Here is a 10,915-nt window from a genome sequence, read left to right as displayed (position 1 = left end):
GACTAGTCAACATCGGTGAACATCTTCATGTTGATCGTATCTTCTATACGACTCATGCTCGACCTTTCGGTCTTCTGTGTTCCGAGGCCATGTCTGTACATGCTAGGCTCGTCAAGTCAACCTAAGTGTATTGCGTGTGTAAATCTGTCTTACACCCGTTGTATGTGAACGTTGGAATCTATCACACCCGATCATCACGTGGTGCTTCGAAACAACGAACTATCGCAACGGCACACAGTTAGGGGGAACACTTTCTTGAAATTATTATGAGGGATCATCTTATTTACTACCGTCGTTCTAAGTAAACAAGATGCAAAAACATGATAAACATCACATGCAATCAAATAATAGTGACATGATATGGCCAATATCATATAGCTCCTTTGATCTCCATCTTGGGGCTCCATGATCATCTTGTCACCGGCATGACACCATGATCTCCATCATCATGATCTCCATCATCGTGTCTCCATGAAGTTGCTCGCCAACTATTACTTCTACTACTATGGCTAACGCTTTAGCAATAAAGTAAAGTAATTACATGACGTTTATGTTGACACGCAGGTCATAAATAAATAAAGACAACTCCTATGGCTCCTGCCGGTTGTCATACTCATCGACATGCAAGTCGTGATCCCTATTACAAGAACATGATCAATCTCATACATCACATATATCATTCATCATTCATCACAACTTTTGTCCATATCACATCACAAAACACTTGCTGCAAAAACAAGTTAGACGTCCTCTAATTGTTGTTGCAAGTTTTTACGTGGCTGCTATAGGTTTCTAGCAAGAACGTTTCTTACCTAAGCCAAAACCACAACGTGAATTGCCAATTTCTATTTACCCTTCATAAGGACCCTGTTCATCGAATCCGATCCGACTAAAGTAGGAGAGACAGACACCCGCCAGCCACCTTATGCAACTAGTGCATGTCAATCGGTGGAACCAGTCTCACGTAAGCGTACGTGTAAGGTTGGTCCGGGCCGCTTCATCCCACGATGCCGCCGAATCAAGATAAGACTAGTAACGGCAAGCAAATTGACAATATCGACGCCCACAACTACTTTGTGTTCTACTCGTGCATAGTAACTACGCATAGACCTAGCTCTGATACCATTGTTGGGGATCGTAGCAGAAAACAAAAAAAATTCCTACGTTTCACCAAGATCAATCTATGGAGTCAACTAGCAACGAGAGGAGAATGCATCTACATACCCTTGTAGATCGCGAGCGGAAGCGTTCAAAAGAACGGGGATGATGGAGTCGTACTCGCCGTGATCCAAATCACCGATGACCAAGCGCCGAACGGACGGCACCTCCGCGTTCAACACACGTTTGGTTGGGAAGATGTCTCCTCCTTCTTGATCCAGCAAGGCGGGAGGAGAGGTTGATGAAGATCCAGCAGCACAACGGCGTGGTGGTGGATGCAGCAGTGAACGCAGCAGGGCTTCGCCGAGCTTCTACGAGAGGGAGAGGTGTAGTAGGGGAGAGGGAGGCGCCAAGGCTTGAGGTACGGCTGCCCTCCCTCCCCCCTTTATATAGGCCCCCTAGGGGGGTGCGCCGGCCCTAGGAGATGGGATCTCCTAGGGGGCGGCGGCCAAGGGGTGAAGTACCCCCCCCTCCCAAGGCAAGTGGAGGCGCCCCCTCCCCTAGGGTTCCCAACCCTAGGCGCATGGGGGGGCCAAGGGGGGGCGCACCAGCCCACTATGGGCTGGTTCCCCTCCCCACTTCAGCCCATGGGGCCCTCCGGGATGGGTGGCCCTACCCGGTGGACCCCCGGGACCCATCCGGTGGTCCCGGTACAATACCGGTGACCCTGAAACTTTCCCGATGGCCGAAACTACACTTCCTATATATAATTCTTCACCTCCGGACAATTCTGAAACTCCTCGTGACGTCCAGGATCTCATCCGGGACTCCGAACAACTTTTGGATTACTGCATACTCATATCTATACAACCCTAGCGTCACCGAACCTTAAGTGTGTAGACCCTACGGGTTCGGGAGACAAGCAGACATGACCGAGACGACTCTCTGGTCAATAACCAACAACGGGATCTGGATACCCATGTTGGCTCCCACATGCTCCTCGATGATCTCATCGGATGAACCACGATGTCGAGGACCTAATCAATCCCGTACTCAATTCCCTTTGTCAATCGGTACATTACTTGCCCGAGACTCGATCGTCGGTATCCCAATACCTTGTTCAGTCTCGTTACCGGTAAGTCACTTTACTCGTACCATAATGCATGATCCCGTGATCAACCACTTGATCACATTGAGCTCATTATGATGATGCATTACCGAGTGGGCCCAGAGATACCTCTCCGTCATACGGAGTGACAAATCCCAGTCTCGATTCATGCCAACCCAACAGACACTTTCGGAGATACCTGTAATGTACCTTTATAGTCACCCAGTTACGTTGTGACGTTTGGCACACCCAAGGCACTCCTACGGTATCCGGGAGTTGCACAATCTCATGGTCTAAGGAAATGATACTTGACATCCAGAAAAGCTACAGCAAACGAACTACATGATCTTTGTGCTATGCTTAGGTTTGGGTCTTGTCCATCACATCATTCTCCTAATGATGTGATCCCGTTATCAACGACATCCCCATGTCCATAGCCAGGAAACCATGACTATCTATTGATCAACGAGCTAGTCAACTAGAGGCTCACTAGGGACACATTGTGGTCTATGTATTCACACATGTATTACGATTTCCGGATAATACAATTATAGCATGAATAATAGACAATTATCATGAACAAGGAAATATAATAATCATTTTATTATTGCCTCTAGGGCATATTTCCAACACTAGCCCCTCCTAGCCAGCCAGCACATATGTGAACTTCAGATCAAAGTCAACAGCAACAAGCACATTCTGGCTTGTGTAGTGCTTCCTCCCTCTGTATGCTGTAGATTGTGACCTAGGAACTCTGGCAGTGACATGAATACCATCTATTGCCCCAATGCAATCCTGAAAATGACATCACAAGCCTTTGTTAGTGCTCAACTTGAACAATACAAGCATATCAAGCCATGAAAAGTGTATATTGTCAATGCTCTCCTTCAAGTATGGATACCATCTTGGGCTTCCACGAATCTTGGGTGGAGTCTGGCCAGATGGTCTCCTGATCATCTCTCCTCTAAGCTCCCCAACAACAAAAAGCACCTGCTTAAAGTATTTAGAGATGGTCTCCATTGATATCCTGAACATGTTGTGAATGACCCTGAACCTTTGGTTATGGCCAACAACATGAAGGAATATGGGCACTTGCTCTTCCACACTAGTGTTGATGTTATCTTGTAGCAGCCCCCTGCTCCTGAAGGTCTCGACAAGCCTGGCAAATGGTGTTCTTTTCATTCGAAGCATCCATAGAGCCTCGACGTCATTGCAGTTGTAGATGCAATTCAGATTTTGGATCCTCTCTTGTTCCCGGATAAACAATGGACCATAGTGGATCAAAGGTCTCCCCAACATGACGAACAGCTCTCTGGTGCATGAACATGACCCATGTCTGAATCACACTTATCAGTGCTGCTGCTTGAATTATCAGCATCATCCGTGCGTCCATAACCTAGTCGACATCGACGGTTCATTCAGTGGGAAATCAATCCTACACCTTGCATAACAGCCTAACCACCAACCAAACAAAGGGGGGAGGGGTGTTGCTTACCGGCATCGGAGACGAGGACGGCGTAGGGGGAGCCATGGCACAGACAAGGTCGACCATACGGTGGCCAACAGCAAGGGGAGCATCAAATCCGCCGCAAATGCCGCCGTCGCCTCTAGCGCAGATCTAAAATCGCAGCCGGTGCCGGTGGTGAGGCAGTTGGGAAGAAAAGGGGGTAGGGAGTGGCTATGGGTCAGCGAGTAGAAAGGGGGGTGATGCTAGATTTGGCGCCGGGACAGCGCGCCAGATTTCCCATCTCCTGACACCCCCCCTCGTCCTCACGCCGCGCCCACTCGTGCGACCTCGCGCCGCACTCAGCCTGGCTGGCAGGAAACTGCGGATCCGAGCGTTTCCAGCGAGCCAGGCTCTGGCCTACTTTAAGAAGTGTGCGAAGCAGACCCAACAGTGAAATCAGGCAACCAAATAAGCCTTTTTCTTATCGTGCGGGCCTGGTTGGGCTCGATGCGGCAATCAAATACGCCCATGGTGGTCTTGTGCTAGCATTAGCATATGCATGGGGACATCCAGACATTGGACCGTCCCATCTCTCTCTCTCTATCTGAGGGGAGACGGTCCATCTCTCTCTCTATCTGAGGGGAGACGGTCCATCTCTCGAAGGCTACAAGACATGCAACGAGTACAACTCACCCAAACTGGCGACATCGAAACCGAAAGACAAACCGATAGAGCGGGTGAAACAAGCAGCAGATCCTTACCGATAGATCAGTCGAAAGGAATTGTGCAGCAGTAGAACTAATTATTTCTCTGCGCGCGGTAGCTGGTGTCAAGAGGGGAGGGACGGGAGGAAAAGAAGGAACCGGCGACATGCATGAGTCGGGCGGAGCGATGCGACGACAGATCTCTCGCGTGGTCGCTCACACGTCGCGCCGCCGTCCTCAGGTACAGTGTAGTAGTTCGATGTCTCTGTAGAGGCTCGACTGACGTGTTGGTGTCGTAGAGGCGAACTGGATCGATCTGCTACACGGGCCTCGGAAGCGAATTCTTGCCATGTCTTGTACATGGTGGTTATCTCGAGCTCGATCGGCTTCACTCCTATCTATCTATGGTGCTTGCTTCGTCTGTGGATCTTCTTTTTCCGGCCGATTTTATTAGTTGGCGCTTTCTAGCTAGTTCACCAATCCTAATCGAGAATCAAGAGCCAATAGCGTAAAGGAAATCGTACCAGCATTTGCAGGGACTTTGGGCTTCAAACTCCGGCATGCCCTGCCCAAAAGTTAATACACTGAATGTGTCAGGCATCTATAAACAGAAAACTGAAAATTATTTCCGGTTCCAGATTACTCTACTAATTTTCTGCTGCACCGTGCCACGGCGGTTTGTTGTGGCCAGTGAAAAGCATTTCTGCTGCAAGGTTACCGATCGCCCATGCAAAACCACGCATGCATGCTCCTGTTATGAAAGCAGTCGACAGTGGCAGAAACACCGTAAATGTCCCACAGGTGGTACGTCACCATACATAGTACTCCTGCCTACGCCTTATCTAGGACGCTTGTCCTTGAGTCGTTGGCCGGTCAGGTTCAGCTGTGATTTCGACCACTGAAGTTCAGTATTCCCTCGGCGTCTAGTGAAAATTACTAGATATTTCAAGTACTCCCTCCATTCCATTTTATCATTTTATAGTGTATATATTTTTTTCTCCTAGATTCCGAAATGTAGTGCGTATATGCAGCAGATTGCTCATTTGGACAAAAGTTACCCTTACTGGACTCACAGGACATGCGGCCACACTAGGCACATGGATAAAGACAAACTATGCATGCATGACTATTTTCGTTTAAATTGCAGCTCCAGCTCACTCATTGATATGTTGGCATTAATGCGCACTATATTGAGGAATTGAGGGAGTATTAGTTAAGGTTAATATCTCTTATAACCACATATCCCTTTGTTCGGCTTCCACGGGCAACCATCGTTAACTTCTTGGCTCTCCTTTCCATTCATGCATATCTGGATTCTTTCATCCTCACGTATGTAAGACTAAATGGCTCTTTCATTTGCGTCATTTTAGCGCACGCGATAATCTCATTTTCACGATTCCAAACACAAAATCAACGTATCACAGTGCGTCTTAATCATAGTGCATAGCTCCTAAGATGCCCTCGCACCTAGACGGAGGGAATAAAATTGTATAGGCCTTTCGTTTCAACCTTCAACTAGATATACCATTGTTGTTTAGTGGACACCTATACATCTCTCAAACTTTGATATCTCAAAATTTGAGGGATTTTTTGGGTACTTAGTCATTTCCCTAATACAAGTCCTCTCTCTCTCTCTCTCTCTCTCTCTCTCTCCTGGCCATGGACAGAGCAACACCACGGGTAGAGGGGCACCTATAGAGCAGTACCACGTGTGGACAAGTACCTACATAACAAAACCCACACAATAAAGCGCATACAGAGAGAAGCACTTATATTAAAACATAGTTGCGAGCCACCGTAGCTGATTCGGAAGGATCATTGCGTCTAGGACTATGTTATCGTGCTACCAGGACGAAAGTAGAAGAACACATTTAGACAAAGAGGCATGCAAGCTGAGGCCCATGGAGGATCAATTTCACCAACTTTCTCAACTCCTTCCTCGCACGCGTCCATTGTCGCCAATGAGGTTTTATCAAATTACTTTTGGATATGGTCTACCCTAGGCTCTAGCTGACTCCTAGAGGTCATCTATGGGTTGGAAGTCATCGTAGACGGGTTGTCCAAGGAGTTAACTTTTGAGGAAGAGAGCCTCGGAGGAGAACTGCTTCATTTAGATCTGTTCTGGGTTCCTCTGCATCGAGGTCCTCCAATTCCACCATCGGCATGACCACCATTAGAGAGAGGTTCCAACTTGTAAGGCTAAGGTTTATTCATACTTTGATCCAGAGATCACTATTTGATTAATCATTGCTCTTATTGTCGCAAACTACGATAATACCTAGATGATTACCTTTTATTTGATCTCTGAGTTGGTTGTTATTTATCTCTCATGCGTGAGTAATCCCCCTGGGCTTGGTAGATGTAAGGGAATGGTAAGATATGTTTGTGCCTATCTTTATACATTTGTGAAATTCCTTTGATTATTAGTTACTTGGTTGATTATCCATGGCGAATATAATGCTTGTTCTCGAATTTGAAGGCCCAAAGAACATGATCTAGAGATGTAATGTGGAATCACTTATTGTCCAATGAATTTGTGACCTCCAGGTGAAAGTTTTTGATATCAACGAGACAAGACAATACAGGGAGTATGAGAAGTCACAATGCCTCAAGAGTTGGTCCGATTTAACGACCTTAATTGCTGAGTCGACCGGTTTTATGCTAATGTGAGGCAAGATAACATAGTCAAACAATCTCAGCAGGAGGATTTTGGCTTTCAAAGCTGACTCAACTACTGAACACTAAATGTGAAGGTTAAACATCACATACAAGGTAACACTCCATTACCGCAACAGAAGACACATTCACTATTCACCATGAAGTAAAACTCTTCGTGCCTACTCCATTGCAAGAAAACATTGTTTCACTAGTAGAAAAACGACCTTACGTTCACCTCATTAGTCCCGGTTTGACTTTGGCCCGGGACTAATGTGACCATTAGTCCCGGTTCCAATGGCTAGGTAGGGGCATCATTAGTCCTGGTTCGTGGTGAACCTCTAGTCCCAGTTTGTGACACAAACTGGGACAAAAGGGGTGGCGGCAAGCTTGTGTCAGGCTTGGCCCCCCATGAGCCCATTTAGTCCTGGTTCATGTCACAAACCGGGACTAGAGGTGCACCTTTAGTCCCAGTTTGTATAACCAGGATCACTATATATAGTGCTTCATCCAGCCCGAGACGAAGCTCTCTGTTTTTCCCTTTTCTCTCCTCTTTGTCCTTCCCCTCTTGCTCAAGCTCACCTTCATTTTTGCCAAAATTTGTCAAGATTTGAAGGCACCCCATCCATCCAAGTGTTCACAAAGGTTAGAAACTTTGTCCTTTCATCTCTCATTGCTAGATTAGTTCTTGCAATGCTCTATAAGTATAGTGATTTGTGGATTTTAGTTTGGGAGTAATTATATGTGGGACTTTATTTGATTTATATGCAATCTGAGCTCAAATTAACTTCTTAGTTTGCATATGTAGGTGTGGTTTACTTAGTGCCTTCCCATCACCGTCCTAACCACTATCGATCGCCCGCACCGTCCCGTCATCGGCACCACCTTGGTGAGCCTCTTGTTCTTATCCTTTTATAAAAAAATCATGTTTGTGTGATTTAGATAGTTACTTGTATAATTTTCTTACCCGTACGTTGTTTTTTATACATAGTGGCATGGTTTTGATATCCGTCCCCGTCGGCCCTCGTTCGTTTTGTGATTCAGATGTGGTATATTCTCTTTTATAACTATTTGTTGCATTTCGTGTTTATGACAATTATATATGTCCATCAAGTTGACATAGATATTTTTATCTAGGAGGTATGTGAACCGGAAATTGCAACTGACCCTCTTGTCGAGAAGTTAAATTTAGTTGAAAAGAAAATGAGTATTTGAAAGAAAAATTGAAAAGAATTGAAGAAGAGAAGATAAAACTGGAGTTGTATGTTGCCAATGTCGTCGATGATCGCAAGATCAAGATGGATTCATGATACGTCTCCAACATATCTATAATTTTTTGTTGTTCCATGATGTTATATTATCATTCTTGGATGTTTGAGAATCATTTTATGGCAACTTTATATCATTTTTTAATACTAATCTATTGACATAGTGCCAAGTGCTAGTTGCTGTTTTTTGCATGTTTTTTACATCGCAGGAAATCAATATCAAACGGAGTCCAAACACCGCGAAACTTTCTTTGGATTTTTTATGGACCAGAAGACCACCAATAGGCCAGAGCAGCACCTGGGGAGTGCCTCGAGGGGGGCACAACCCACCAGGGCGCACACGCCCAGGTGGGTTGTGCCCACCTCGGTGGCCTCCCGCACCCCCTCTGTATCCTATAAATTCACAAATATTCCGAAAACCCTCGGGTTAACCTAGATCAGAAGTTCCGCTGCCGCAGGCCTCTGTAGCCATCGAAAACCAATATAGACCCTTTCCGGCACCCTGCCAAAGGGGGGGTCATCACTGGTGGCCATCTTCATCATCCCGGCGGCCAGCACGATGAGGAGGGAGTGGTCCACCCTCGGGGCTGAGGGTTTGTACCAATAGCGATGTATTTAATCTCTCCCTCTCTTTCTCTCTCATGTTCTTGAGATGTCACGATCTTGATGTATCACGGGCTTTGTTAATATAGTCGGATCATATGGTGTTTTCCCCTCTCTATCTTGTTGTGATGAATTGAGTTTTTCCCTTTGAGATTTCGTTGTTATCGGATTGAATGCTTTTATGGATTTGAGAACACTTGATATATGTCTTGCAATTGAATACTCGTGGTGACAATGGGGTATCATATTGATTCACTTGATATATGTTTTGGCACTCAACTCGCGGATTCCTGAGGTGACATTGGAGTAATCTATGCATAGGGGTTGATGCACGTTCTTGTCATTGTTTCTCCGGTAGAAATCTTGGGGCACTCTTTGAAGTTCTTTTTGTTGGATTGAATATTATGAATCTGAATTTGCTTTGGTGTTATTTTAGTACGAACTCTTGGTTAGATCGATCGGAAAGAATAGCTTTGTGTTATTTTAGTACGAACTCTAGGATAGAGTGATCGGAAAGAATAGCTTTGGGGTGGTTTCGTACCCTACAAACAAATCTGTCTTATGTTCTCTGCTAGATAGGAACTTTGGAGTGATTCTTCGTTGCACTTTGAGGGGTGTTTATATGATCCAATTATATTAGCATTGTTGAGAGGTTGCACTAGTGAAAGTACGGACCCTAGGTCTCATTTTCAAGCATTGCAATACCATTTTTGTGCCCGTTTACTGTTTGCTACCTTGCTATTTTTATTTATTCAGATTATAAAAATATGTTTCTACAATCAATATTACACTTTTATCACCATCTCTTCGCCGAACTAGTGCACCTATACAATTTGGCATTGTATTGGGTGTGTTGGAGAACAAGAGATTTCTTGTATTTGGTTGCAGGGTTGTTTGAGAGAGACCATCTTCATCCTACACCTCCCACAGATTGATAAACCTTAGGTCATCCACTTGAGGGAGAATTGCTATTGTCCTACAAAACTCTGCGCTTGGAGGCCCAACACGAGTCTACAAGAATAAAGTTGTGTAGTAGACATCAATGCAATGCGCTTAAAGATTAGAAAGATTAGAAAATATGCCATTGATAATGAGGCTTGGTATCATTATGCTGTTGGATCAATTGTTACCTTAGTTGTGATCTTGATCGCATTTGTTGTTACATTTAAATGCTTTAGCTAGAGAGTTTGTATGTTGTTTTATGAGAATAAGTGTGTATGAACTTTATGTACGAACTTGTATTAATTTGGTCCTTTCGCTGTTGTGTAGTGAAGATGAGCCGGCAATGGATGTACGATGACCGATGCTTGATGACCCACAAGTATAGGGGATCTATTGTAGTCCTTTCGATAAGTAAGAGTGTCGAACCCAACAAGGAGCGGAAGGAAATGATAAGCAATTTTCAGTAAGGTATTCTCTGCAGGCACTGAAATTATCGGTAACAGATAGTTTTGTGATAAGGTAATTGGTAACGGGTAACAAGTAATAAAAGTAAATACGGTGCAGCAAGATAGACCAATCCTTTTTGTGCAAAGGACAAGCCTGGAGAAACTCTTATATAAAGGAAAGCACTCCCGAGGACACATGGGAATTATCGTCAAGCTAGTTTTTATCACGTTCATATGATTCGCATTAGGTACTTTGATAATTTGATATGTGGGTGGACCGGTGCTTGGGTACTGCCCTTACTTGGACAAGCATCTCACTTATGATTAACCCCTCTTGTAAGCATCCTCAACTACAAAAGAAGTATTAAGGTAAACCTAACCATAGCATGAAACATATGGATCCAAATCAGCCCCTTACGAAGCAACGCATAAACTAGGGTTTAAGCTTCTGTCACTCTAGCAACCCATCATCTACTTATTACTTCACAATGCCTTCCCCTAGGCCCAAACAATGGTGAAGTGTCATGTAGTCAACATTCACATGACACCACTAGAGGAAAGACAATATACAACTCGTCAAAATATCGAACGAATATCAAATTCACATGACTACTTATAGCAAGACTTCTCCCATGTCCTCAGGA

The sequence above is a fragment of the Triticum urartu genome, chromosome 2A (assembly GCF_056163025.1).
Source record: "Triticum urartu cultivar PI428250 chromosome 2A, HENAU_Tu73, whole genome shotgun sequence".
Lineage (NCBI taxonomy): Eukaryota > Viridiplantae > Streptophyta > Magnoliopsida > Poales > Poaceae > Triticum > Triticum urartu.
Note: the sequence above shows the minus strand (reverse complement) of the source record.